The sequence below is a fragment of the Meleagris gallopavo genome, chromosome 1 (genome assembly GCF_000146605.3).
Source record: "Meleagris gallopavo isolate NT-WF06-2002-E0010 breed Aviagen turkey brand Nicholas breeding stock chromosome 1, Turkey_5.1, whole genome shotgun sequence".
NCBI lineage: Eukaryota > Metazoa > Chordata > Aves > Galliformes > Phasianidae > Meleagris > Meleagris gallopavo.
In genome coordinates this window covers 84,957,299-84,968,362 of record NC_015011.2, presented here as the reverse complement: position 1 = coordinate 84,968,362, position 11,064 = coordinate 84,957,299, and the positions used below count along the sequence as shown (strand labels likewise).

The 11,064-nt window shown below is 38.2% G+C and overlaps 1 long non-coding RNA gene across 1 annotated transcript in view; it reads right to left on the bottom strand.

The window, feature by feature from the left end:
* Positions 1-6: 6 nt before the first annotated feature.
* LOC116217324 overlaps positions 7-11,064 on the bottom strand; it is a 186,464-nt gene continuing 175,406 nt past the window's right edge. The window contains exons 6-7 of the long non-coding RNA XR_004161734.1: positions 932-1,040; positions 7-96 (exon numbers count right to left, since the gene is read on the bottom strand). This is a non-coding gene — a long non-coding RNA (uncharacterized LOC116217324). The remainder of the gene's footprint in view (positions 97-931; positions 1,041-11,064) is intronic.

Sequence of the window (11,064 nt, the reverse complement as noted above, 5' to 3'; positions counted from 1 at the left end):
TCCTTGTACTCTCCGAATGTACATGATTGGAAAGGCAAACGTTAGTCTGCTTGCTCATACTGTTGGAGGCTCTTTAAAAGAGTTCCTTTCAAAGCTCTGTAAAAAAAATCCAGATTAAAAAATCTTTTTTGTTGTTATAGTTACTTCCGAAACTTCGTTGGCACACTGGAAAGCTTCCAAACAAATAACTGTAATTAATAGTTGAAATAATCACATCCTATTCAAGTGCAGCATGAAACCCCTTGCAAGCATGAATATATTTTCCTTCTGGCACCCACTGGGAAAGAAATATCACCTCAGTGTACAGGATGCTGAGAGAGGCTCAGTCTCCTGATCAGAGCCACCAAAGATGGTCGTGGCAGTACTGCATATCTGCTCCAGTCCTGAGGGCCAGCCATGCCACAGCACATCATGGCGGCCTGGCAGCACAGGGCCTTCTTTCTGTGGGAGGGCAGCAGACTCCTGATGCGCCACAACACGGCAGGTGCGGGCTGTGGGGAGGGCAGGACTCCAGCCTGGCTCCCCTCAAGGCTTTCCCCACACACAGGGCAGGGAGGGCAGGCTCTTCCCTCTGCATTCCTATTCACCTGCCCCTGGCAGCCGCATCCTTCTCTCTCTTTGTGCACCTGACTGAGAGGTGCAGGCCTCTTCTTTTTGTGAGAGCAAAAGGCCTTTTTACCTGAAGTGCAAGTAATCCCTGCTTTTTCTAGGGAAGCAATGTAAAAATCACACCTAGAAGTATCTGCGCTTCTTATATTTTCCTTTGATAATCTAAAAACACGCTACTAACATAAAAACTTTTAAATATAGCTCTTGTCAATTAACACCAAGACAGCCTCTTCAATAGGGTAATGTTTCTACTTGTCAGGAGGCTGAAATGCAAAACAAAGTCTTTTTGGTAGCACTGCTTGGAATCAGTAAGAAAACAAACCTTGCAACCATAGCCCAAAGGAATTCTTTGTTGGAGCTGGGCTTCCCAGGGGCAGAAGCCAGGCAAGGTTCCTCTGCAGTGGCGGATCCAGTCCCTCCATTTGGCATGACTGGAAAGTATAGAGACATGGACTTGTTGGAGTGCATTCAGAGGAAGGCCACAAAAATGATCCAGGGGATGAAACACCCCTCCTATGAGGACAGGCTGAGAGAGCCAGAACAGTTCAGCCTAGAGAAGAGAAGGTTCTGGGTGGAACCTGATTGTGGCCTTTCAGTATTTAAAAGGGGGCTGTAAGAAAGAAGAGAGGCTCTTTATCAGGGTCTGTTGTGATAGCACAAGGGGAGATGGTTTCAAACTAAAAGAGGGAAAATTTAGATGGGATATAAGGAAAAAGTATTTTTTACTAAAAGGGTAGTAAAGCACTGGAACAGATTGCCCAGGGAGGTAGTGGATGACCCATCCCTGGAAACATCCAAGATTAGGCTGGATGGGGCTCTAAGCACCTGACCAAATGGTTGGTATCCCTGTTCATTGCAGGGGGGTTGACCAGATGGCCTTTAAGGGTCCCTTCCAATTCAAACAATTCTATGATTCTATGATTATTTCCCTTCAAACGGCAGGTTCTTTGTGGTTTGTGCTATGATTGAGTAGCAGGAATGGACCAGAGAGTGCGTTTTACACAGAAGTGTCACAGGGAGAGGGTAGCTGTGGTAAACAGCCCTAAATATGGTACCTGAAGGGTAGGAGAAATTCAGCAAACTACTCATTTAAAACAGTTACAAAATCTGTGAATTTATGCCTGATTCTTCTAACACATTTAATTGGACTGATAAATCAGGCAGCCTGGAGAAAATTCACCTTGATAAACAAGCATACACAGACTCAGTTGTGTGAGTATAAGCAGGCTAAGTTTGATGCTACTGCCAGTTAAAGTCACTGGGAGTGACTGGAGAGGGTGAAGAGTCCAAAGTGCACAGAGGAATCACTGAACAAGTAAGGCAATAGCTCGTACCTGCTTCTGTGCTCTGAGTTCTCACTGTGCAAAGACAAAATGCAGTTAGATGAAATATAACTAAACATAGCACTGGTTTGACCTACTTTTTCTAAATTAGTACTTAAAAAAAATTGTACTTAAAAAAAAAAAAGAAAATTTGGATCATTTACCTTGAAGACATTTATACATAATCTGCATATGACACTTCTGTATGTTTTTATCCTGCTTTCACTTTCGCCCCACTATCAGTGTTTTATGGCTTTGTTCATGGCTTTATTTACTTTTACCTATTTTGATTTTTTTTATTTCTTCCAGAAACAAGCACACTGAATAAAAAGCCAATAAAAGCATATCTGCAATGGAAAATGTTGAATTCTATAAGTGTCAGCCTCCCTGCAGATATATAATTTTGTCTGGAGGTCACTTTCTCACATATCCATACCAATAAACAATACTGCCTGATTTCTAATTTCTAAAATAATAATAGTAATTAATAATAATAATGATAATAACAATGTCTCAGACAAACTCTAATGATTAAAAGGAGTGGAGATAGATCTGCACTGCTGATGTATCTGTTGATACACATCATGATAAATCAATTTGTAGGTGTTGATTTACATGCATATTATCTGGACTGTAACGAGAGTCTACACTCTTGAAGTGAAATTTGTGTCAAACTTGCTGCTAGCCTTGCAGCTTTCATTCCACAGGATGGGAAGTGAGCAGGTAGAAGCTTTTTCTGATGTTTTATGTATTTGCCTGTAAGGAGTATCCTATTTCTGTGCATGGGTTGAATGTGATCAATAATCCATAGACACAGCAATGGAGTAAAGAATCAACAAAAATGTCCTTGCCTCTCTTAAATTCAGTTCTTCCTAGGTGCAGGAAACACAGGATTAACTGGTGACACTCTTAATGAACTTTGTGGAAAAAAAAAACAAAAACATCTCTATGCTGTTTTAGACAATATACTGTGAAAAGCTACTGCAGTGCCACTGAGAAGCTGCAGTAAAACTGGTCAGCCTGATCTAGAGAGTGGCAACCCTGCCCAGGACAGGGATGGGGGTTGGAGCTCAATGATCTTTAAGTTCCCTTCAAACCATTCTATGATTCTATGATTCACCTTTGCAATATCCTGAAAAAAAAAGCTCATCAGAGGCATGAAAGACCCAGAGAAACTTGTCTGTTTCTGTCTGTAATTGATTCTGATTCGTAGTAATTTTTCCCCAGTTCTTCTTTACTGTCTCCACACAAAACTAAACTGCTGAGGCATTTCTGAGGTATGGTAGTTTCCTCTAAGAAAAATAGTATATCAATTTATGGTACATTCAGATTTGTAGTCTGTATACCCCTTTAGATTAGTGGAGCTACAGCTGTGGAATCTGCTTCTCTTCTTTTGTGTTGAAGGGAAAGGGCTCATGAGCCATCTCAAAGCATTAGAAACTGTGCTTGCAATCTGTCCTGACTGGCAAACTTTAATAAATAAAAATATACAAAATGAGAGGTTTGAGAAATCTATAACCACAGGGACATCTCTAATAATCAATTTTGTCTCCTGAGATGCCTCTGGAGAGTTGGTTTAGACCAATACTTTTGGAAATACAGTGCAACAATTTCTCATATGACAAATTGCTGCACAGAAACACAGCTCGTCCATCCTTTAGCCTGTGGAAGTGAAGATTTCAGATTAGTAGATTTTTTCATATCTATAAGGACATAAGAAGTCAAAGATGCATGATGAGGTTTGTGCTTAAGTTGTAGGTGCAAAAAGTATATTTTGTTAACCTTTTGAGCAACAGGCTTATGTAGTCATATGCAGAAACATATTATCACGTAGAAAGCATTCTGGGAAATACAAGCCTGGTTCCTTTGTTGACATACATTCATGTGTACAAGACTACCATGCACAGTCTTCATAAGATACATGCCCTGATTTCTCAGAGTTTAACCAGGAACATGTATCAAGCCTAGCTTCAGAATGACAAATGGTGGCAAAAGGTGAATATAATTTTACTCCTAAGAAATGAAACCCAATGATTTACAGTGTTATGCTTTAGATGCAGAGCTGAAACATCTGCCATCAATCATCCAGAATAAAACTCTCATTTTGGAATGCTTGGAGACAGGCAGATACAGTGGAAACTTTGGCAAAACTTTTCAAGAGCACAGGTGCCGGAGATTAGGCATCTAATAACAGACTTAGGTCTACACTAGAAGCTAGAATTCAGGAGTGCTGAAAACCTCATGCCCTACAAAAAAATAATTGCAAATAATGAAATTACCAGACAAATATTTGGCAATGAGAGATCAGTGTTCTTGCTCTTACGGATCCTACACTGATCAGGTCCTCAGTTACTTGTAGATGTCCACTGTATATGCACAAAAACTGTATCTTGTCTATGCGTTAGTCATTTACTCCCCAATAGGATTGTACACAATTGTAAACAGTTTGCAAAGAACACAAGCAGAGGAGATGTAGTATACTAGCTCCAAGTTTATAAATTCATAAATATGTTCCAGAAATGAGACTAAATGAACCCAAATCACATTTAAAATCCTGAATTTTAATATAATTTTAAAAATATGCTGACTTCTTTACTTTACTTTCACTCCCTTAATTGGATTGTTTGTTAACATTACCTGACACAAATGGAGGAGTAGAGGCTGTAAAACGTGACACTTTCCTAACCAGCTGCATAGACAATATTCTAGATCAGAGTATATGAGAAAGTTAGAGAGAGACAAGCTAATCTGATGAGGTGAGCTGGGGAAGCAAGTTGCATTTACACTGAGGGAGAACTAGGACTTAGCAGGCATTTGAACCATTGCCATGATGGTTACTCACAGTTACATTAGCTTCTACACTAGTGTAGGGTGAGTATTGGACTTACAAGAGTGCACAGCGAGAAAAATTAATCACACTGCTCCTTCTACTCATAAAATGCAATAGTATAGCCACAAATAGATAGCATTTATCTAAATCTGTTGTACATCTTTGAAGTGTATAACTACATTTCATTTTGGGGGCTGGGGTAAGAGAAGCATCAAATATGTTAACTCAGTAACTGTAAATTAAAAAAAATATATATATTAAAAAAAACACCAGTATCTCCCCCTCCCTTTTCTCCCCACGCATCTTTCCCAGAACTGTGAGATTTAGTATACCAAGAAATAACATCTGATTTAGAAACAGGAGCTCAAAAAGATACGGCAGAACATATGGCATGAAGAAGGTGCTAAACGGCATAATTTAAAAATTATGTGCAAGATGCTCCATAAATATTCCAACCCAAAACACAAGCTGTTTTTCAGCAGTCTCCTTGAAGTACATGCACACATTAAAAAGATACATTTCTACCCTCACAAATATCCTGTTCTAGTGTTATCCAGAACGATGTGACATGGAATTAACCTGTGAGTAGGAGGAGCTCAAAATCAGGCTGTTGCTAGCTTGGCCAGATGATGCCATTGTTCTGTTGTCAGTGAAGACAACAGCTCTCAGGGTGCATTGCATCTATCAGCCTAAATGATGAGCCCTGGAGAAGAACAAGTCAGTGCATTTCACAATCTATATTACTCCAGTATATTGACCTTGTGGACACATTTCAGATGAAGCCCGGTTGCACATTTCCAAATGAAAACAACAGGAGACACTGATGAAGATCATGCTGTTAGACTTTCACTCATTGTAGGAAATTACTTGTGCATATCTGCCCTTTAGTTGACATCAGTTTACTGGAGTTCCTTTCTAGGCATTTTAATAATATAATTGCAGACACTTAACAACAGAAAAGACAGGAATCCATTGAAAATCTTAAACAATTCAAGCTCTTATATACTTGTTCAATGCAGAATGCTAATGAGAAAGAACACCTAAATTCCCTTGGGGCACACTATTAATTCTCATGTAGGATGCCACAAATTTATCTACTGTTCCCCAAAATGAGACAGAACCTTAATTTTCCATCTACCCATCAAAAAACGATTTAATTTCTTCGAGTGGAGTGAAAACAGAAGGATGTGGCTGAAAGCTTCACACATTGAAATCTCATCACAGAAGCAGACTCTTAAGTTAGTTCAGCCAGGTTTGTGATTCAAGAGAACGTTTCCCCCCACAGATTTCCCTCATTTGGTTCTCCTCTTGGGTGATACTTAACACACAGCTCATAAAATTCAGCACAGTAGGATACATACTATTTTATTGTGAATATTTAGTTTAAACTTCAAGACATCTCTTAAATGCTACTGTTTAGGGGACTCTTGCTTTCATCTGCACAAGCCTCCAGCTGGTAGCCCTGCAGTAAAGCCACAACCTTTCTTTTCCATGACTTACTTCAAATCCTTTTGTGCTATGAAGAGATGCTAACAGAAGAAGAAGAAAAAAAAGAGCTGCACAAAGGTGCCTTGACAATGAGTCAGACAACCAAGGCCAGGATTTCTCTCTGAACTACCTCTCCTTAATCTATCATCGAACACGGATGCTTTTCCTTTGGAGAAAATAATACAACAGACTGGTATAATCTTTATAAATTGCGGCTGAAATACATAACTTAGACCTCAACTTGTTTTAGAAAGAAATAATGCCTCAGGAGACTGAACATCTTTGTATATGACTACTCTGTTTAGAAGCAAAGAGCCAGATTTAGCATTATTTGCATGCAATATTGCAAATACTGTTGGAAGACTTAGAGAAAAGAAAGCATCCTTAGTGACCAGGAGTAATACAAATCAACAGAGGTGGTAAAAGAGCAAAACGAAGGACGAGGGATGTCAGAGGGTAAAAGTAGGCAAAGATTCAGTCAAAATATAACCTCTAAGAAACTGCGCGCTGTTGCATAAATACTCATTCCGCAATGATTGCTCTGTCATACAGAAATGGCTGTTGGACAAAAAGTGCTGCAGGACAAACCCAGAGCCCTTCTGGCCCTCTCTCCATAATGAAAAACACTTGCATTGGCACAGAAGGTCTGCATGGTAGGTTGTATCAGGGCCACAGGCTTAACAGGAGACACTTAGTCTGGGATCATTAAACCTGGTCTCTCTCCGTACATGCATCACACCATAAAATCCTTCCAAAAAACAATTGAGACCTATCTTTGGATCAGGTGCATAGTTTACATCTGGCACTGCTATTGAAAGGCTGTTTATGGACTCACATCTCTGATTGTTAGATAACTCCACTTTTAAGTTCAGTGTAATCACACCTAATTTATACACACTTCTTCCCCTTTGCATTGTAGCACTGTATTTACTGAGGGTGATCAATCTCCTTTCATCCTTCATTAGATTAGCCAGGTCAATACTCATAGATTTCCATTCCCCACATTATTCAAATAGCTCCCACTTGTTTCAGGCTTATTTAATCTTACCCAGCTATTGTAGAACACAGCTCTCTACACAGTATTCTAGATAAGGCTTCAGTTGAGTCTCAATGGAATTAATATTTCTACTGACTGTATCTTACCTGAAACTGCCCATTTTCACACTTTGTCCAGATCACTCAAAGTTATGCAAAATAGTCATTCTATGACCAAAGAACGGGTCTGTTTCTCTTTCCTCCATATTTATTTATTTATTTATTTATTTATTTATTTATTTATTTATTTATTTATTTTCTCCAGCTAGTGGCAACCAACTGAAAGCAGAAGGTTTTGTTCTGAATCTGAATCTTGAATGCTACCCTGGACTAAGTACTAATCTTCATCCTACTTCTTTTTTCACAGAATCCCAGAATGGTTTGGGTTGAAAGGGACATTTTCCATCGTCTAGTTCCATCCTCCCAAGTATAGGCAGGGACATCTTATATTAGATCAGGTTGCTCTAAGCCCCATCCAGCCTGGTGTTGAATCATTCCAGGGAGGGGGCATTCAAAATTTCACTGGGAAACCTGCTCCAGTGTCTCACCACCCAGTCCTGGGGGTGTATCATTCCATTCCCACAATGCATCATAGGGCTATGTCATCTCTACAGTGCATCTGGTCGTTTCCTTATTTTCTATTGGGTTCATTTATGAAAATACTTCACAAGATTGCTATTGAAATGACCTTAAAGAACACTGGTAATAACATTCTTCCAGTTTTAATGCTTCCCTCAACAATCTCTACCACCTCTCCACTAACCCAGATACTTTCTTACTATACATTTCTTACACAACTCCACAACTTCCACTTGATAAATTTCTTTAGACTAAAAAAGCATGTACCTTATGGGGAAAAACAAACAAACAAACAAAAAAACAAACAAAAAAACCCTGAAAGAATGTAAGAATATATGTCATTGAGTTATGTTCTTCTACTGATAAGCATAGGTTGCATCTCATCTTATTTTCATTTCCGTGTACATATTTCATTATTCTTCTCTTCAAAACACGTAAGAGCATGTCCGTACAAATACACTTATATAGGCCTGCAGATTCAATTCCTAGATATAGGCAATACATGTTTTTGCTTTTCGTTCATAGAAACTTATGACTACTTGAATGTACTGTATAAAATATTTTTGCTGGACACCCAGTTTTATATGCCACTTCCTTTCAGCTAAGATTGAGAGTAAAATGAGATGACAAAAAGTTTTTTTTCATAGTTTAGCTGTAGAAATTTTCATCCCCTACTTCCCATTAGCCATTTATTTTATCCTTTCTTCCTTCTTCCCTCCTCCAACTTCATCTTCTAAGAAAATAAAGATTAGATTTATGATAGAAAATGAGATTATCTATCTCCATCCTCACCGCACAGTGTTTTCATTTTTTTTTCTTGTTCTTTTTATTTGCATGATTGAAAAATCTTTCACAATTTGCTTAAATTTCCTTTACAAGATCTGTTTCAGTTTGACTTTTGGCAGTTATCATTTTACCCCTGCACTTCCTAACCCCTCAAGCTGCAGCTTTAACACCAGTTCTGACATATGTTCTCACTATGTTATTACATATGGGTAATTCATCTAAATTCCTTCCTAAATAGAAGCTAAAACTGTTTGAATTCTAAAACTCCGAAGAAAGAGTTATGAATATTTTCATAAATAAAACCATCACATGCAGATCATTACTATTTATGAAATCATGTTCTTTGATACTGAGAAACATATGCTGATCAATAATTAAGAATGCAAGTACTTGCTCAAATGTCTGTGATTCTTAAAATATCAAGAAACACCAATGTTTTGTATGAAAATTTATGTTAATTTTTCTCCACGAAAACCTAAAATTATCCTATTTTAAGAAGTAATAATTACTGCACGGTAACTTGAAATAAAAATAATAATAACAACAACAACAACTCATAGAAGAAAAGGCATTGCATCCACTAAAGATTTTCAATCATGCATTGCATTAGTTAAAATACAACCTTGAGCTACTCTCAATATAGATACCAAACTTGAATTAAGCCAATAAATGATAAAATGTCTGAGGGAAGAATACAAACAAAAAACAAGAGTTCAAAAAATATTGGCTAGTATATATATACTAGCATATACTCAATAGAGTAGATTAGACTAGGTGATAATATGACAAACTGTGAGATTTTCTATTACAGGAAAACGTAATAGAAGAAACTCAGAAAGTAGTAGAGCCTCCTGTCTGAGATGATCTACTTATTGTGATTATTACTTATGCTTCAAAAATAACCTGCAGAATGAACCTTCATTAGCATGTTTTTTTCTCCCCTTTCTCTAGGAAGGTGGATCTTTACACAGCATTCCATTAAGCCAGTGGCACTGGTTCCTGTGTTAGAGGTTGGTGTTACGCAGTAGACAATAGAAGCAAGTCTATAGTCACACAGGCTCTGCCTTGTACCTATATCTCTTACTTCACTGACCAACACGGCCAGGGAGGAGCAGGAAAATAGATGCTGGAGAGACTCTGTCCTTATCAAGAGACAAGGTAAAGGGAAAAAGTGATCAGTAGAATAAGAGCCTTGGAAGTAGATTTGAAACAGAAGCTGCCTTCAATGAGAGAGTGATTTAGCATTAAACAAACAGCTGCCTTAGTAGCTAATGTATTAACCTTTCCCTCCTATCATTCTGAACATAACCATCTCAGAACTCAGCTTTTCAGCACCTGTTCTGTTTGCTTAAGTGGTCTTCTTCAACTGTCAGGCAGACAAATATCTTGCAGTGAAATTTAAGTCTATTTTCTTTTTGCAAAACTACCCTAAAACACAAAATGGATTCCAGGACCTGATCCTCAGCTTCTGTCAGTGGCAGCTTACTTCAGGCGAGACTCTTCTTTTCCAGGCTCTGAGTAGATAAGAAAGGCATTATATCCAAGCAGATGAGATGTCTGATAAAAATAAAAGCATCAAATGTCACATATTTATCAGGCCTACATATGCACAGCAGAATTTCTGAACACTACTTCCCTAAAAAAACACCATCCACGTGAATAAACAGTGTAATTCTTCCTTTGAGGTCTACTTGGTCCTGAGAAATCAAACAACTTTTAAAAGTAAGGAATTCTTGATACACATTTAAAGAAAAACTCTGACAGATGGCATTATGTACCAGCAACTATATCCATAATGTGAGACAGGTGTGCTCCACAGCATGCTCTGTAGTTCTGGTGCCTCAAACATCCATATGGGCTACGTAGTCAGACAGTCTGTATCTATTTCCTAACCTCCACAATTCAGTCATGGAGAATTGCTACAAATCTATTGTAGATACAGACAATAAGAATAAACCTGCAAATATCTGATGAGTTAGTCCAGTCTCCTTTGGGGATGACATTACAAAGCAAAAAGCTATAAAGCCACTACTACCTAAATAATCTACCTATTCTATCCTATATTCCATGAGAAATCATGAAAATATTGATTCTTTTCTCATAACGTTCCATCTGTAGGATGGATAGAATTCAAGTATACTCTATGCATCTTCTTGGGCCTTAGAAAAATATAAAATGTGGATATAATTGCCTTGAGCAGCCATAAACCCCAACATGCTTTCTTATCTTTCATAAAGCAAGCTAAGACCAATTAAGTATTAAGTCCTCTTCTATATGGAGGGCCCTAGCTGCTTGTCATGGGGCTCCAGCCTCAGGGTCAGCCAACCAAAAAAGACAGAATCATCAAAACAACACCTAATATACAGCCTGTGCTAAAGATTTCTTCTGCTCCTGTCTCCAATGACAGTGACTACT